This window comes from Globicephala melas, chromosome 9 (assembly GCF_963455315.2).
Source record: "Globicephala melas chromosome 9, mGloMel1.2, whole genome shotgun sequence".
Taxonomy (NCBI): Eukaryota; Metazoa; Chordata; class Mammalia; order Artiodactyla; family Delphinidae; genus Globicephala; species Globicephala melas.
Genome location: NC_083322.1, coordinates 81,457,453 through 81,477,497, shown reverse-complemented (window position 1 = coordinate 81,477,497; position 20,045 = coordinate 81,457,453). Strand labels below are relative to the sequence as shown.

The 20,045-nt window shown below is 36.9% G+C and overlaps 1 pseudogene; it reads right to left on the bottom strand.

The window, feature by feature from the left end:
• Positions 1 to 17,542: 17,542 nt before the first annotated feature.
• On the bottom strand, positions 17,543 to 18,355 carry LOC115840916 (mitochondrial inner membrane m-AAA protease component paraplegin pseudogene; annotated as a pseudogene).
• Positions 18,356 to 20,045: the final 1,690 nt, after the last annotated feature.

Below are 20,045 nucleotides of genomic sequence, written 5' to 3'. Positions count from 1 at the left end.
TAAAAAAGTAAGATTTAAGATACACCAGTGATTCTCAGGTCTGTCCTGGTTGACAACCATAGAGACAGATTTCCAAGCCCCAGGGATGGCTCTGCAGAGCCTGTAGTTCCTGGGAAGACTGGGAGTGAACAGGACATTCAGATACACACACCAGGGTGCCTTTCAGAACTGGTGAGCCCAATCTGCTCAAACTCAATTAAAACAGCTTTTTCCTGGCCTTTAAAAATAGGGGTGCTTGACACATCATAACTGAATGTAAGAGTGACTGATATGATGAAGGTCATCATCGTTCAACCACAGAACTAAGAAGGACCTTCAGAGAGCCTCCAGCCTAGCATTTCTCCAAGTGTTAAACGAACCCCACTAGTGGGACAAGGGATGAGTTTAGGTGGTACTTTGGCGTATTAGTTTCCTAAACCTGCAGAAATTACCACAAACTTTGTGGCTTAACACAACAGAAGTGCATTCTCTTACAGTTCTGGAGGCTAGAAGTCTGAAATCAAGGTGTTGGCAGGGCCATACTCTCTCTCTGAAGGCTCTGGGGGAGGATCCTTCCTTGCTTCCTACCTAGCTTCTGGTGGTAGCTGACAATCCTTGGTGTTCCTTCTCTGTAGATACATCACTCCAATCTCTGCCTCCATTATCACATGGTATTCTCCCTGTGTATCTGTGTCTGTGTCCAAATTTCTTATAAGGACAGCCAGTCATTGAATCAGAACGAATAATCCAGTAGGACCTCATCTTAACATGACTACATTGGCAGAGACCTTATTTCCAAGAAAGTCCTGTTCACAGGTACTAAAGGTTAGGACTTGAACTTATATTAGTTTGGAGGACCCAACAAAAATGAATGTTATTTTTTTATAGCAATATATTTTAATTCACATCAATAAAATATAACTAGCCCATCAAACTATGATTTCACTGATGCCTGTATCATTGCTTAAGAAGACTAAAGACTAAAGGTTAAAAGAAAATAAATTAATATCTTGAGTAAACAGTTCTATAGGGGTTACTCAGACATAGCAAAACTTGTGAAGTTGGTGCATTAACATTTGGAACTTATTGAGCTAGCCCCAACCCCTCCTTTTAGGCAGGCTGTTATCTAGAGAGGAAAATAAGGTAAATAACTGAAAGCTTCCCAGAGAGATTTTATAATCTCTCTTACAGTTAGAGGTCATTGTGCTACAAATCTCATTGCCTGAAAGTTCCTCCTCACATCTGACCCGAAGGCCTTGAGTTAAAAAAGATGACTGCTGGAGATAGACCCTTTATTATGCTTATGAAATTATATCATATATATCATCTCTTATTTAAAGATAAGAAAACTAAGACTCAGAGAGTGTAAATTGAAAGGGAGGTGCCTAATTAGTGAGAGAGTAAGCTGACTAATCCTGGTCTTGTTAACCAAAAGCCTTTTATGCCACATCCTTTATACAATTCAAAACCATCAAGTAATCCAGCACACAGGCAGAGGAATTACAGGTATGCAGAACTTCTAGTATCTTAAGGATTTAATAGAACTATGACATATGAATTGTTATCTATTTTTAAAAAGATGTTTTAAAATGTACATAGCTATAGTTATTTAAATGTAAAAATTAGGGTTCATACCCAAACAGCAAGTGTTAAGATTTTTAATCTTGTGACAATAAAATATATATTAAGATTAAATTTTAAATCAAATTTACATTTAAAATATTTATATAAATCTTGTCAAATTAAGAAAGGTGTGTGATAGTATAATCTCATTCCTGAACTTCTAGAATACAATTTTATGACTTGCATTGATTTACTTAACTAATTTTAACTGATACTTTAGCTTCAAGGATACAGAAACATTCTCTTATTCAATATCAATCCAAAAGCTCTCCACTACAAACATGATTTTAGTATGAACAATTTTTGTTCCTTACTGTCTTCCACTCTCACATTCTCTTTTCTTTACCCTTTGCAAAAGAATAATGCTTTAAATTTGAAAACTGGATGACCATCAAAGCTTTGTGCCTAAAACATTGTTTCCTAACAAAACTATGTAACAATTTTATATTCATATTGTGAAAGCTGATAGATTATTTTGCAGAGCTTTGTGGCACAGAGCAGATTGCTTTAAAAGTTTTAAAAAATAATTTTAGAACTTTTGAAGTTTTATAAATTTTTACTATTAATAATTACATTAAAAATTCTTTTAAAAGCCTTCTCAGATGAAAGAAAGCATTTGGAAACAAAATTTAAATCAACAACATAAATCAAGTTTAAATCAACTTTTTACCTGAACACTATATTTCATTTTGGAAGCACTTGGCATATAGGACAATAAGTAAAGCCATTTATTTTGTGAATGGAAAGCCATTCACATTTCTAGTGAAAAACATTGTTGGCACAAATTCATGAAATTTGAGAAATATAAACTGACCAAATGCAATAAATGTCAGAAGATACACTGACATTTATTAATGAATAAGTATGTTTGGAACACATTTTTTAATAACCATTAACTTTCCACAATTTATGAATTATTATTCAGGCGTTTTGCTTTGACCTTTCCTTGGTCAAATTGATACAATGGTCATTTCACAACATATTCTATTTTCTGTTGAAAGATAAGTAGAAAACAGTAGACAGGAAGTAATGTATCGTTAATAGTAGTTAAGTTTTGAGATACATATAATCATCTCTAATAACTGTATTATCATTTTGTTCAGAAATACCTTCATATAAAATTTCCATAAGCTTCATGCTAGCTTGCATAATCTTGAGAAAATTTGTCAAATATTTAGTTTAAGAGTGGAATTAGGCAATAAAAGAGAGTCTAGATAATTCCAGTTTTATAAAAGAGAAATGTTTATTCTTCCTGTCTACTTGAACCCAATTGACACGCAAGTTTGTTATAGTATGTCTTTGGGAATCAACAAAGTTGTAGTACGTCTTTGAGAATCAGAGAAGAAATTTCCTCAAATTATGTGCATAGTATCTCAATATTGAAGCTGAATATTTGGTGAAGCATATTGAAAAGCATCATATAGTATGCTTCACCAAAGCTGTTTAACCCAAAAGATTTTCCTGGTCAGATTGGGGAATTACTTTATGAACTAAAGACCTATTGGCCCCTGATTTCTAACTCTTATGCAGAAATCCTGATAAATCTCTACCTGATTCTTTATCACCAAAATAATTTCTTTAATGTATTTTTTGTTTATTAATTGTTCGGTCTAATACATCAAACATTCTTGCTCTGGAATCATATAATCTGGGTTTGTTTTTCAGTACGGCATACATACTGGTTGTGAAATTTTTAAAATATTATATCATAGAACTTCAAAATCCTCATCTCTCAAGGGAGATAATTATGTTAACCTTGCAAGTATTCGTATCAATAAACTGAGAAAGCAAATATGAAATACTTAGCGAGTGGCTGGCATATTAATGCAAATTCCACATGGGATAGCTAATCTACTTATTGTTTTATTTTCCCCCTCAAATCAGCAGTTATTAAACTTTTTTATCTCAAGACCTGTTTGCAGTGTTCAAAATTCCTGAACACTAAAGAATTTTATGTGGATTATAGCTGTTGATATATTTAAAAGAAAGTTGAGAAAATTTTATATTTATTAGTTCATTTGAAATAACACTAAACTGATTAAATATTAACATAAATAATATTGGGTTGGCCAAAAGGTGCTTTCGGTTTTTAAGTAAAAATAAAAGACACATTTTTCATCTTCACCAGGAACTTTACTGAACAATGTATTTACTGTATTGTTCCACTACCTTCTGCTGTTTTTCATGCGACTTCATAATTCCATCTTCCCAAAACTTTTGATCTTTTTGAGCAAAGAACTGTTCCAGGTGCCTTTTGCAGTTTTCCAGGGAATTGAAATTTTTTCCATTAAGAGAATTTTGTAAAGGCCGAAATAAATGAAAATCTGAATGTGCAATGTCTGGTGAATACCACGGATGAATCAGAACTTTTCAGCCAAGCTGTAACAGTTTTTGCCTGGTCATCAAAAAAACATGCGGTCTTGTGGTAATCTGATGGAAGATTATGCGTTTTTTATCGACTAATTCTGGACACTTTTCGTCGAGTGCTGCTTTCAGTTGGTCTAAATGGGAGCAGTACTTGTTGGAATTAATCGTTTGGTTTTCCGGAAGGAGTACATAATAGAGGGCTCCCTTCCAATCCCACCATACACACATCACTTTCTTTGGATGAAGACCGGCCTTTGGTGTGGTTGGTGGTGGTTCATTTCACTTGCCCCACAATCTCTTCCATTCCACATTATTGTACAGAATCCACTCTTCATCGCCCATCACAATTGTTTTAAAAATGGAACGTTTTCATTACATTTAAGTAGAGAATCGCAGGCGGAAATACGGTGAAGAAGTTTTTTTCCTCTTAACTTACGTGGAATCCAAACATCAAAGTAATGAACATAACCAAGCTGGTGCAAGTGATTTTCAATGCTTGATTTGGATATTTTGAGTATGTCAGCTATCTCCCACATGGTATGATGTTGACTGTTCTCAATTATTGTTTTGATTTGATAGCTATCAGCTTCAACTAGTTTACCCAATAGTGGAGCATCATCCAGGGAGAAATCTCCAGCACAAAAGTTCTCAAACCACTTTTGACACGTGCAATCAGTCACAGCACCTTCTCCATACACTACACAAATCTTTTTTTGCATTTCAGTTGCATTTTTACCTTTCTTGAAATAATAAGGCATAATATGCTAAAAATGTTGCTTTTTTTCATCTTCAATATTAAAATGGCTACACAAAAATTCACCAATTTTGATGTCTTTTTTTAAATGCACACTGATATGACAGCTGTCACAATACAATCTAACAAAACTATTTTGAATGAAGTTAAAGATAACTAAGCACTACTAGAGCCATCGCACAGAGAAATATGAATGAACTTTTTTGGCCAGCCAAATATTTGCTACAAAATGAAAGATATTTTCAAAACAATTTTTAAAAGGCAGTCTGCTGTGATATGTTTTATTTGTTGAAATTTATGAAGAAAATCTGGCCTCACACATATGCACAGTTAAAAAAGGATATTTTAATCTTTTCAGTAAGGGTAGATATTTTCTTGATTCCACACAAAAATTCCACAAATAGTTTCTAAAATGTTAGTGGCAACCTAGCTAAAGTTTAGTTGCATGCTGGTAAAGAAACTAAACTGAAACAATATCAATAAATATTTCATATTCTGTTATATTAAAATCTACGGCCCTATCTTACATTGTTATTGGATTTTATTAGAAAATATTGCATCACTGAGATTTGTAGATCTTCCAAATGTTGAAACATTTCACTACTGTATTAATTTGCTACGGCTGCTGTAACAAAGTACCATGAACTGGATGGCTTAAACAACAGAAATGTATTTTCTTACAATTCCAGAGGAAGAAGGCCAAGATCAAGATGAGGGCATGGATGGTTTCTTTTGAGGTCTCTCTCCTTGGCTTTTAGATGGCTGCCTTCTCCCTATGTCTTCACACAGTTTATCCTCTGTGTGTGTTTGTGTCTTAATCTCCTCTTCTTTTAAGGACATCAGGCATATTGAATTAGGGTCCATTCTAATGAACTTATGTAACTTTAATTACCTCTTTGAAAATTCTATATCCAAATGTCGTCATATTCTGAGGTAATGAGGGTCAGGAGTTCAAAGTATGAATTTTGAGGGGACACAATTAGGTCTTTAAAATTATCCAATATCAAAAATCATATTTGTTAATATTGCCTAAATTTCATCAGTTTGATTAGAAGGAAGAACCTGATAGCTTTGTGGCTCTTTATTTGTTAATCAAGCAAACAAGTCTATATTTCAGTGTCTCACAGTCACGAATCTCTAGCAAGTTTTTACACAGTTCCTAGTTAGTCCCTGCAATATTTTTAACAATTAGACATGATTTGTAATTACCATCATTTCTCCCTTTGTTAAGGTTGCCCTATTTCAATGGCTGCTTAAGAAAGCTTGTGGTACTTAAATGCTAATACCTGGCACTTCTTTCCTTCCCTCCCTCCCTCCCTCTCTCCCCCTTCTCTTCCCTTCCCTTTCTTCCTTTCCTTCCTTTAGAAAAGGGGTCTTTATTGGACCCCTACTGTTTCCTCTAATAAACCTATGAATTTTGATATGCTGATGCTGTTTGACTGTTTGGTTGGTTACTCCTCCCTTCATTATATATACATGAGCTTTCTATCTGAAACTAATAGGAATTTATTCCTTTTCCTATAGAAATTATTTCTTTTCTTTAGGAATAATTACAGAAAAAGGGAAATTGACCATTCTCAAGTTGTCGTTTTAATTTTGTCCCCCTTTCTCATCTTTTCAGCAAATACATCAGCATCAGCTAAAGAGGAAAGGGCAGCAGATATGGGGTGCTGCACATTTGTCTCTGCAAAAATGAAAAAGCTGAGAACTAATTTTGACAAATTTAATTGCAAATGATTCAGCCTCAGCAAATTAGATAAGAAAAAAGACAAACTTTAATTCTGACATGGTGAAGGATGCCTTTTTATGACAAAATAAAGTTGAAAATAAACAGTACTGGACTAGGTGTTGACAGCTAAATGTTGCTAATGTCCAGAATTTCTCTCTGGGGACAAGGCTTATTGTGGTACAACTTCTAGACTAGGGGTTTGATGATGAGAGATATTTTGGTTGCCAAAAAGTTCAATCTTCTCCCCCATCCACCTTCCCCTGCCACACACACAGTCTAAAGTAAAGTAAATACGGAATAAAGAATAAAAATGGATTGGAGTGGGATCTAGATAGATCACTTGTCTCCTTTCTGCACCCCACTCCAGTAGATATAGGGAGCTAATAGCCTATTCTGATTAGAAAAAATATATTATATATGTCATAGCAACATACATAGAAACTTACACTTTTTTGTTGTATTGCCCCTTAAGATCATAGTAAGGCTTTAACAGATTCCTAACTGCTCACTTATCAGAACTATCTAATGCCTTCAGTTCAACACTGAGCAAGGGCTATTATATCCCTCAGGATTAAAAAAAAAGAAGAAGAAAGGAAGAAAAGAAAAAATAAATTGATTTGATCAGAGTTGGACATGAATATTTGAGATCAAAGCCTTCAATAATTCTTTCAGGATGGAAATACTAGAGGCTGAATTATTTGACTGAATTCAACTTTGATGTACTATGCTAACTGAAAAATGTTTATTCTCCTTTACTTTTACTAAAATAATCAATACCGTAAGCCACTAGTTCATATATTTCAAGAGGTCAGGAATTCCCTGTGGTTTTTAAAATAAGTTTGAATAATTGTTTCTTAATAATGTCTAACTTGAAGACAGATATATCTCCTTCAAGTTAGGTACAATAAGCAAGTATAGGTATACTTTGAAATAAGAGTGGTCTTAGAGACATAGAATTTGATATTCTTGGAGACTCCATAAACAAGGGCTATGATAGAAGAAGAGAAACTAAAATGTTATACTGATAAAATAAGACAGTTGAGAGATATATTGAGTACAATATTTTTTACTGGTTTTGCTCAATGTGTAAAGCTTATATACGGCTTCAGACTTTTATCCTCAACTAGCTGTATTCCCCATACAGAGGAAAGTATTTTCTAAATTACTTTTCATCTTACATAATTTTGGGATAATTTTTAAACTAATATTTTAACAGCTATCTATATATAAGTACTTCACATAGAATACTTTTAATTCTCCCAATGAAATTATAACATAGATATTATTTATTATTTAAAGATAAGAAAACTGAGACTCAGAGAATATACATTGAAAGGGAGGTACCTGACTAGTGAGAGAGTAAACTGTCTAATCCTAATCTTGTTAATCGAAAGCCTTTTATGCCATGCTGCCTTTCAAGAAGACATGCTTCAGTGAATATGTTTATGAAATTAATATAATTTATCAACAAAGATGGAGCCGGAGCAAAAGAAAGAAAGAGAGGGAGGGAGGGAGGAAGGAAGGTAGAGAGAAAGGTGGGGAGAGGGAGAGGGAGAAGGGGAGAGAGAGAGAGAGAGAGAGAGGGAGACGGAGAGAGGAAGGAAGGAAGGGAGGAAGGGAGGGACGGACGGAAGAAAGAAAACTAATTTCTATAGGAAAAGGAATAAATTCCTATTAGTTTGAGATAGAAAGCTCATATATATATATGTATAAGCTTTTTATATGCATATAAAGGAGGGGGAGTAACCAATCAAACAGCCAAACAGCATCAGCATATCAAAAATTAATATTTTTATTAGAGGAAAGAGTAGGGATCCAATAAAGATCCGCTAAATTTGTTTTAAAATTGAACTACTGGTGTGTGTTCAATACACTGGTGTCACTTTTTTTTTTCAATGGTATTTCTATTTTAACTCTTCTAACTTTCTGGATTAAGAGTAGAAACCAAACTAGAGTTTGCTTCCAGAAATAGCAATGGAATGGACAGTTGCAAAATTTTGGTGCTATCAGCAGAGAACATACCAAAAATCACATGGATAAGAATAAAATTGTTTGGATGAGTTTTTGTCCAATGTGGAAAGTGCAGGATGTTAAAAAATAACTAAGAAACGTTTTAATTTTGTTATAAGAAGTAGAGTGGTAAATTTTTAATTAAAATATTTTTTCACACTCCTAATAATTCATAATATTCCTAAGCATTCATAATAAAAGGAAAAATATACCATGTTGTCATCTTACCTTACCAGTCAGTCTTAATGCATATTTTAACACAGTGAAAAACAACCCTCTTTTTCATGAGATTTAATGTTAATATAAAGTAATATTTTGAATGATAAGCTAGAAGGTAGACCCAAGTAGTTTAGAGTTAATGGATTTTGTTTTTCATTTAAAATTTGAAACAAAAATCGTTTGTGTAATGTAACAAAATTAAAGATGTTAACTTCTAAACTAGGTGTTTTTTTGTTTTGTTTTGTTTTTTGTGGTACGTGGGCCCCTCACTGTTGTGGCCTCTCCCATTGCGGAGCACAGGCTCTGGACGCGCAGGCTCAGTGGCCATGGCTCACGGCCCAGCCGCTCCGCGGCATGGGGGATCTTCCCGGACAGGGGCACGAACCCGTGTCCCCTTCATCAGCAGGCAGACTCTCAAACACTGTGCCACCAGGGAAGCCCCTATTAAGGTGTTTTGAGTATCAAATGTGTACGAAGAATTTTTAGGAAGTGTTCAGCATCGCTTTTTTAAAAAATGTTAGGTAATGTAGTTTTCCTTATTTTCCCAATTGATAAAAAAGCATCAGAGAATTCAGTGACTAATTCTCCATAGTAAACTGTCTAAGGTTTAAGTTATCTTTTTTGTGTTGTACATATTCTTAGGAACTGTTTCTTTCCTGCTGCCACCTAAGTCATTATTTGACTTTTATGACATATATGTGTGTATGTGCATTTATGTGTGTTTATGCATTATATATATAATAATAGTTTGTGTCTGCAAAAGTATATTTAGGATAACTTTCAGACTGTAACAATATAATCCCAACATCATATTCTTCACTTTCCAGAAATTCTACTCACTAAATGATAAGCTTTTCAGAAGTATTTTGTGAAGTGGCAAGAAGCCAGCAGCTATATATACATATATATATCTCTCAAGATTTATGATAGAAATAATAAAGTTAATCATGTGAGACTTTGTTACGTCAGATCCTTAGATATTTAGAAATATATACATTATTGATTTAAAATCACTTTCTTTACAGATAATTTCTTAATATGGAATTATTTCATATTTCAATATGAAAATATTGAAATTCATATTGAATTTTAATATGAAAATTTTCATATGAAAATGAAATTCATTTCATATGAATTTCATATGAAATTTCATATTTTCAATATGAAAATAATTTCAAATATGAAATTATTTCAATATGAAATAATTATTTCTATGCAGACAGTTGTTAATGGTCTCTACCAAAATGATAAAAGAGAGCTGATATATGGGATAATATATTTGATAGGAACAAAGGTAAAAAAATACAACTACATAATAAAAACCAAATAAAAATTTTTGCATTTTAAGTATTTTTTAAACTATTTTTAAAATCAGAGTACAGCATTATGAAAAATTTTAAAGTTCAAAACTATACTATATTCCTAATGTTTTTCATTGTAATAAAATTAATACACATCCTTTTTGTCATATTGGCTAATCAGAAGTCCATATTAAACTTTCCAGAGAAAATTTTACATAAGAGGTTGTGAATGTGGCATTTCCAAAGACCAGTTGTTTCCATTTATTTTTATATACAACCCATATTTGTGACTTGAAGTCATTCAATTTTAGAATTTACTGTGTACATTTTCAATTCCTGGCTACCTCACCATATTTAATCATGATTTAGTTTTTAATTATCATAGAAAATGTAAAAAAAACAATTATACAGATGTGGTTGGTTTGTGTAAATTTCTCTAAGACAAGCAAAGAATTCTCAGATTTATTTTGTTTGACTAGCTTTATCCATTCATTCTTTAATTCATTCATCAAACCTACAGCAAATATTTATTGAACAAACTATGTAGAAGTTCTGAAAAGAATTTCAATTAGAATTTGCTTTTTGTTTTTTTAAATTGATTTTACTCTAATCAGCTAAATCACTAATTTTTGACTATGTAAATTCTCAAATTAATTTATGTACTTAAACATGATGAATCATGGAGCTTGTCGAGAAGTGACTGTCACGTTTATATTTAGGGATATGATTTTTCTTTTTAAAAAGCTATTGCTATTTTTAGTTACTTTGAAAACTGAGAAGAGTGCTAATACACTTTATTTAAATTCGGTTTTTTGCTTGATCTCTTTCCTTTCTTAGACATTATATTAAATTCTGTACTATATTTTTTATAAGCCAGGATATACTTACCATGACAAATATATATTAAAATTTCATTTTACAATTCCCACCCTCAACAGAATCATTTAAAGCCCTCTGTGTAGAAGTCTAGGAGCAGAAAGAATAGTGACCAAGCCCATGTACTGAGAGATTAGATTTCATTATTAGTATGTCTGAACTTTATTATCTTAAACAGTCTAACAATCTATGAAGTCACTTGTATTCTTTGTGATTTTAATTTGTAGTGTTATCCAAAATTAGGAAAATAATTTTGTTTTTACTTTGGAGTCTAATTTCTTGATAATTTCTTTGTATGAAATGTCAAGGAAAGAAATATTGGAAGTTGCAACAGGTCATACTGTCTCATGAAGAAAGAGGTTAAGTGCAATGAAATCTTTTTATTAGCAAATGTAGGAGCAAATGTGCTTCAGAATTAATGCTATAGAAGTATAGCCAAAAGCATACTTCAATTTCCTCCTTATCTTTTCCTTTGATCATTGCCCAAGATAATATCAGAAGTAACTACTATATGAAAAATAATTTGACACCTTACTGCCTCTTGGAATTAGTAGTATCCTATTAACCTTACTCTAAAACGTTTTCCATGTAATTTATTTACTAACAATTTATTTTTTTGGTCTCAAACAGTCACTCTATTAAGGAAAACCTGCCTGTTTTATCAAAGGAGTAGAGTAAATTTCTCAAAGGCCCGTGGCAAAAATCTCTTTTACAATTTGGTCACTAGCTCTGATTCCTTCATGACAAGTCACATTTGTTTTAGCCTTTAAAAATAAAGCAAGGAAAAGCAAAAACTGAGGTAAAGAGGAAGGGTAAGATGAGGAGGAAAGAAGTCCAAAGCTTATATTATCTTAGTCTACTACCATGATTTACTTCTTATTTCAAAAAGAGTTTACCTGGTAAACTATCTAGTAGCATGCATACATGCATGCACGTATACATACAAACAGACAAACAAATGGTTTGAACAACAAACATTTCACAATAAGAAAGAAATAGGAAGAAAATGTTTAGAATCACAGTAAATCCTTGTGTAATAAGTAAAAACTTCTTATTCTCCAGTCAAACCAACTCAAAAGTTAGAAAAATGACTGGCCAAAATCACTGAAAGATGTGAGAATTTTGTCCTTTTTTTCAGAAACTAAAATATGTAGTTTTCACCCAAATATAAAATAATAATAATCTCCTCCATTTTAAAGTGAACTTTAAAAATTACACTAATTTGTGAGTTTAATTACTATGATTATGATAAAAGCTATACAGTTTAAATAATTGTCTCATATTTCTACTTTAGGCTTCTAGATTGATCTTGACTTTCTACACATCTTATTTAGAAAAGTGTGAACTTTTCACTGTAGCATGTATGTTGCCTCATTCTGTACTGTGCTTGTTTTTCTGTACTTTTCTCATTATAGATTTAACATACTATGGCCTGTTGTCTAGGAATTGGTATAACTAATTCAGTGCTCAGAAAGAGTCATGTACATGGTACCAATTAATATAAATAATATATCGGAGGAATTGACTACATTTAAAGGATGCCTCTACTAAAGCGACTTACTCTAAAGCTGTTTTAATGGATGGATGATGGCACTTGAAATGCTGATCTAAAGAACCTCTTCAGGTGGATCCACCACAAACCCCACTAAAACGAAAAAAATGTAAAATAAAACCAAGCCCTTACACTTAGTTCAAGCACAGCATTCAAAATGGATTTCATAAACATTATATTACTTAACAATCATTTTAAAGACAGCAAAATAGTGACTCAGAGAGTTTAAGTGACTTGTCCAAAGCAACAGATAATTAAAGATGTAAGTCTGAAATCCATGATTGTTTTTTCATTGAACTCAACAGTTACAAAATAATTGAGCTCATTTTGAAGCAGCAAATCACTTTTTTTTGAAAGGGGGAGTAAGGAGTTAAAGTCCTATTTTTACCTTGTATAAATGTAAATTGCAGTGATGTTTATTAATTTGCCATTCATAAGAAACCTCACAATATTCAGTGCAATTATCTGCTATAAGCATATAAATCAAAGTTTTTCAGTTATGGTGGTAGATTCATTTTCGATCCTCTTACTCTGTAGCAGACATTTTGATCAATCAATAAAGCATTTGACACCAATTCTTTGCCCAAACACATTTACACAATCATAAACTCTTACAGATATCCTTGTGAATTAGCTCTAGGATTTATCATTTGATAAAGGGCCAATCTTTTACTTCTTGACTTTGCTATTTCCCGTCTAGACAACTACAGAATGGTATTTTGGGGGATAACTGTGCAGTTCTTTCAATTTTGTTTTCAAACTTTACAAAATGATGCAGTTGCTTTTCAGCACCATTAACTTTATGGAGTAAAAGTTTTCTCTAATGATTACAAATATCCATGAGGCAGTCTTAGTCATTCTTTTCCCTGACCCCTATCCCTAGCTCCCTTATCCTTCTCTGCCAGGATATGTCGCTACATATTTTAGATTCTTTCCAAAATTTACACTAAGTTTTTGGTGATATGTGTATTAAGGAGCAAACAGATTAGTGTTAAATATCTGAAACCAGAATATTTGCGGGGGGGTTTATCATATTTTCTCCAGTGAAATAAAAATTGTCACATCCTCTAATGCTATTAAATCCTCTAATCCTATGAAATAATACATTACACTAGATGTTTGTGCTCCCTTTTAAAAAGATTTAAAAGTGTAGTAGTATATTCATATGAAAGAACTTTTTAGAAAATTAGATCATAGTAACGTTAAAAAAAAATACTTCATTGTACTAAAAAAGTCAGGAATGGTCTGATACCATTATAAGAATTAGTACCATGGACCAGGAAAGAGTAATTTCCTACATTTGGGTGGTGTCAGAGCATAACTCTAGATAGAAGTTGGTTATCTACTTGTAAAATACTTCATTTTAGAACTGTATAAATTTAGATATGTTAGGAAGGAGCGATGATGTTTAAATACATGGATAGTTTTGAATATATGAATAGCTTCTTGGGGGGCGTATCTATCATGCTCCTCACAGAGATATTTAAGCTTTGTTCTATTCAGTTCTACCTTGGCTACTTATAAGTAAATGAAACGTATATTTCTGATATGGACTGGTTAATAAACATTCTTTCTTTACAGTTAAACTTGATTTTAGTACTATAGTAAGAGAATTTAATTTCTCTTATGAGAACTCTGTCATGTATACAAATTTTTTCTCGAAGTCTTATATTATAAAAGAATATCAAAGAAAAAACATGTAAGATTTTAATAAAACTTTATATAAAATGTTGGTTGCTTTAGCATAAATGTTATCTGATGATAAAATAATAGTACTCCATTCTAGCCGGCCTGAAAATAGATTAAAATGCAATTAAAAGAGAACTGTGAATATTTGTTTTTTGGAATGGCAACCACCCCATGAACTGACCCACAGTTGTGTATTGTAATGTTTGCTAAAGCAACTACTTTGGATGGTATTACTCATGTTATCTATGGAATACTAATTATGTTTTTTTTTTAATAATCAATTTTTTTATGTATTTATTTTTGGTTGCGTTGGGTCTTCATTGTTGTGTGCAGGCTTTCTCTAGTTGCTTCAAGTGGGAGCTACTCACTGCAGTGGCTTCTCTTGTTGCAGAGCTGGGGTCCAGGCACGCAGGCTTCAGTAGCTGTGGTGCATGGGCTTAGTTGCTCCTTGGCACGTGGGACCAGGGCTCAAACCTGTGTCCCCTGCATTGCCAGGCGGATTCTTAACCACTGCGCCACCAGGGAAGTCCCACTAATTACATTTTAAAGAGGAAATCAATTAAATGTAGTTTATACATCATTATTCTCATTTTGTATTTTATTTTAAAAATTAAGTGTATATAATTCAGGTTTTGCTAATATTACCTATTTTTACATATATTTTGGGGCTTCCCTGGTGGCGCAGTGGTTGAGAGTCTGCCTGCCGATGCAGGGGACACAGGTTCGTGCCCCGGTCCGGGAAGATCCCACATGCCGTGGAGCGGCTGGGCCCGTGAGCCATGGCCACTGAGCATGCACATCCAGAGCCTGTGCTCCACAACGGGAGAGGCCACAACAGTGAGAGGCCCGCGTACTGCAAAAAAAAAAATATATATATATATACATATATATATATATTTTGACACTAATAACTAAACTGATTTTGAATTGCAATTAAAATAGATTATAAATAATATATATGTATATATGTGTGTGTATATATATATAAATTTACTACTTCCTAAAACATTACCTTATAAGGCTCTAATTAAATTAATTAAATGGGAAACATATATTTGTATTTGATTATACAGATAAGTGTTAAGCCCAACTTTCTAGGACATTAAAAATGTAACCTTTGAATAGTGTATTTCCATGGGATAAATTAAAATCTTTGGCAATTTTTCAAAATAGAATTTTAAAATGAAGAGACATTTCTCATTTTCAGGTAGCTGTGTTAATATTTCCCATTTTTAAGAAAATCAGTTTGATCGAGTCTCTGACATACATCCTTTTAATGAGGAAATAAGAGCCTCCACATTATAAATAGAGATTCTAGTTACATCCAAGTTGGACTTACTAAATTAGCAAACACAATTCACCCATGTCCATAATATATAAAAGACTAGAAACTTGAACTAATGACTAACAGAAGCAGTGAGTAATCAGCTTAGGCAAAGTGCTGTGATATTTCCCTTTCTTCCTGTGGCTACAATCTCAATACAAATGAGAAGTCCTCCAGAAGGATTTCCTGCTACTTACTCCACTGTTAGAATCTTTCTAAACAGCAGAAATGCACAAGGCCACCTCTGGGGCTACTAGACCAGAGCATATTGAGATAAATTTTGAGCAAGCTTGACATGCATCTCCATAGTCTGGGGAATATTTATGAACAAAGCAACTGCTGTTAAATATCTTCTGGGTCCACAGGACTGGGTAAGGAGAAAGCAATACAAGCACCCTGCACCCTCATAAGCAACATCTGGCAAAGATGTAGAGTTACCCATTGGCCTAGTGAAAATGCTGCACAAGTGGCCAGGCTCAAACCATCCTGACAGCACCCTATACAAGAGGGTGCCCTGTTGGGGAAAAGGATTCCAGCAATGTAACTCTATGGAGTGTACTTCCAGAAAGTGGGAAACTGAATGGATCTATGACATATGCAGGTACCCACAGGAGCCTTAGAAGTACCCATTAATACAACCAATGAAAGAATTCACATTTGCCTGACACAGAGTGCTCAGATGATAATAAAACCAATCACAGAAGATATCTTCCCATCTTCTCTCAAAATACACTAGAGGAGGAAATGAGACCCAGAAGCAAAGGGTGAGAAGTAGAGAAGAAAGAGAAAAAAAACATGTTTGTCTTCCCACTACCAGTTCCCAAGCCAAGTGAGGTCACAGCTACATTGATAAGTGGGGAAAAGCTTTCTGTTGTATGTGAGATTTAAGTTTTAAATTAAACCAGACTGGACTTTTTAATACCAAAAGGATTCAGTATCTAAAAATGAGACTTCCTCTTACCAAGGAAATAAATATACAGCAAATGATTCCAACAATTGAACTTTGTAGCAAAAGATTCCAGGCAAACTAGGAAGGGAGTATCAGAAATGTTTTAAAGCACTAGTATGGAGGAGGGGAAAAAAAGCCACTTTCTTATCTGTAACTTCACTGGATCCAATCCTTCTATTAAAGGGGTTAAATGCATGTCACCTCTCCTCCAGAAGCTCACAGTCCAATGAAGAATTAGTTGTGGGGTTGTTTCAATGTAATGCGAGATGTGAAAAGAAGCAGATGCATTCATTAACAGGAGGGGCACCCCATCTAGTGAGCTTGTGAAAGACACTGGTACCTTAAATATGAATCTATTAGCTATGTAACACATGTCAGAGATGGAGTAATGGGTTGTAATGAGTATTCTAGCCAGAGGGAGTTCTTTTCAGGAAGATTCCTATGTGAGGGAAAATAGGACATTCTGAGTAATTCAGTCCAGTGTGAATATTCCTCTCTGGAGGAACATCTTCCTCCACCTCAAAATGTTTTGTAGAGAGACGTGTGAGAAACCTAAGTGGGTAAGAAGGACCATTGGAAACTAATTCAAAAGACCTGTTTTATTTTGTTTATTTTTCATCTCTGCAAAAATATTTGCTAACCACGGGTAGAAAAATCAATTAACAGATCTCCGAAGCCCTTCGGCAGAGACCAGCTAAGGCTCAAAAAGAAGGTACAAGCCGCAAGTAAAAAGAAACTTGAGGGGCAGCTAAGTAAAAAGTTCACTGGGGCTTCCCTGGTGGCGCGGTGGTTGAGACTCTGCCTGCCAATGCAGGGGACACGGGTTCGCGCCCTGGTCTGGGAGGATCCCACATGCCGCGGAATGGCTGGGCCCGTGAGCCACAACTACTGAGCCTGCGCGTCTGGAGCCTGTGCTCCGCAACAAGAGAGGCCGCGACAGTGAGAGGCCCCCGCTTGCCACAATTAGAGAAAGCCCTCGGCACAGAAACGAAGACCCAACATGGCCAAAAATAAATAAATAAATAAATAAATAAATAAATAAAAAAGTTCACTTACTGGATCCAGTGGAAACACCGCATCCTCACTGGCACCATCAGGGAAGTCCAATTGTGTGGGCCAAGCCAGCTCTTCCTTCTCAGGCTCCCCCCGCCAGCATCTTGTTTCTCCCCTTCAGGTGTCGCTCCACCTCTGAGGCGCTATTTTCTTAGGCCGGTGAGGCGGCGGGCAACGAAACCTTCAAGGTGCTCACACCTTAACACTTCCTCTTCCGGCGGGTGTTCGCCAGCACCTGATGCCTCTCCGGGTTGTTCTGGAGCACCTTCTCGGTATGCCTGTAGGCCTTAGCCACTAGCAGTCTTGCTTCATGGTCCATTATCTGCCGGAGGCCCTGACTGAAGGGGCGCCGTTAACTGTGAGGCCCTCCGGTGCCTCGGGGAAGGAGATGGGCTGGATGCTCGGTGCCACACCAAACTGCTTCCCCCCCGGAGTGGGCGGTGCGGGTGACCTTCCTCAGGGTGTCCTGTGCCTGGGAAGGGATCTTTTTGAAGGAGATGGTCCCTGACGACATGCGGCCGCGTAGGGCCTTGCACACCCTCTCTACCAGCGGCTCCTTGGTGAAGAAGGGATGGTCTCTCACAAGCATCGGAGCCAAGCCCAGTGCGGCGTTTGTCTGTGGCGCAATGGCGCCTTTCACCACAGCCGCAGTGTGCTCGAGCGGCCAGCCAAACAAAGCATGGCCTGACTCGTGAAACGCAGCCCCCTTCCTGTCATCCTCTGAGAGGATCCTGCTCTTCCGGGCAGCGCGAGAGGGAAAACTCGAGGTTCGCCGCTCGGTCTTCCTGCAGTTCTCGCGAGGCTTCGCTACAGAGCCCGGCTACACCCACACAGCTGAGCCCTGCCTTCAGCTGACAGGCAACGCAGATGAACTCAGCTGACCCGGATCAGCGCCGGCCTTTTCAGGTGCCGCTTGAAAACCTCCTGCATTTCCCGCCGCGTGGGAAGGTCGAGAAGGCTTGTGAAGTCGGCCTGGCCTCAGCAGAGCGTTGTCAAAAATGTCAGTTCAGTTGGTGGACGCCAGGGCTCTGACGTGGTCGGTGGTGCACGGTTCAACCATTTTCACAGAAGCTGGTTCAGAGTCCGCCCCGCCTCCGTGTTGCAGGAGCCGGACCTGGTGGTGGGGCGCTTCTTGCCCACGGAGTCAGTCTCCTCAATGTACGCGACTCCCTCCGGGGGAGGGCGTCGGCTTCCTTGAAGAGGCTCCACAAATGCGCAGGGCCGAGACCTCCACAGACTCCGGACCGGCCAGCGCCAAGGAAGGCACAGGCCTCCGTCACTACCACCTTGGCCGGCGGCGTCTTCCCACAGCCCGGGCAAACAGCAGCGCACCTTCCAGAACTTTGGGACTGAGCTGAAGGAAGCACTCCGGGCTCTTCAGGTAATCACAAACCCTTTGACTGCATTCCCACCAAGTCTTTTGAGGCTGACTCGTTTCCGCACCTTGTTGTCCACCATTATGAAACGAGGCATTTTAAGCTGATTAAAAACACTGAATCCTGCCTCCCTCCCCGTCTCTCCAGTCAAATGGAAACAATGCACAGCCAAGCCCAGCGCTGATTTCCCCAAGGCGGAGGGAACATTTCCTAAGAAGCTGTAGGAAACTGGGGGTCCGGGCCTTGCCTTCCGTATTCAGCTTCTCTTCAGCGTCCAGAGTTTCTTTTTTAAACCGTCCATATCTGCACCTGCATTCAGTACACCCAGGCCAGCCGAGGACGCCGAACACTACAGCTCCGGGTGCAGGCCGACTCCCACCACATCCTCCCGGGCACCAGGTGGACCTGTGGGGCCTCGCCCGTGGCCAGCGCCTCGTAGACAAAGTCGGTCCCGGAATGTTGGCCCCGCAGGGGCTGAGGAGTGCAGCGGCTGCGCCGCCACAGCGACGAGGACAAGGTACAGGTGGTTCTCCCTCCCCTTGCGCCTCCTCTTCCTCTCCTTCGTCTTCAGGGCTCCTCCTCTTGGATTTAGCAGTGGCCTTAGTTTCTGCTTCATCCTTGAGGTGTTAAGTTAATAAGTACCATCTAAAAGTTTGTAGAGTCTGACTGGATTCTGGACCAGGTGCTGTGTCAGCAACCATCCGCAGATCCCGTCAGGGGTCAGCGTGAGCTGACGCACTTGCCAGCTCTGCGGGGGCTCGGCCTCCAACGCGGGGGAGACCCGCCGAGGCCTGCAGAGGCCTGTGAAGCGCGTTTGTGTCCTCACCGACCCGCTGAGCCACCTGGGCCCGGTGCCCTGGCTGAGGGCACACTCCCCCTCCCCCACCCCACCCCCGCCCGCCTTTTTTTGTTGTTGTTTGGACTTTAACCACTTCACCTTTGAAGGGGAAGCTATTTTGCATGGAAATTATGTTCCATCAGGCTTCTCCCTTAGAGCACTCCTCAAAACATCATAAAATGTGGTATACTTGTTGTTCTAATGAATCTTCAAGCCTTACTACCTTTCCAACCAAATAGTTGTCTCTGAGCTTGCCTCTTAGAGAAATTCTGGAGCCACTCTGTAAATATCAATAGTATCAACCTTCAAATTGTATATACATATAGATGTAGAGTATACTAGTACAAATTTCATTTCATTGACTCCTACTGGTTTTGCATTTTTTTGAAGATTATTTCTTAGTTTC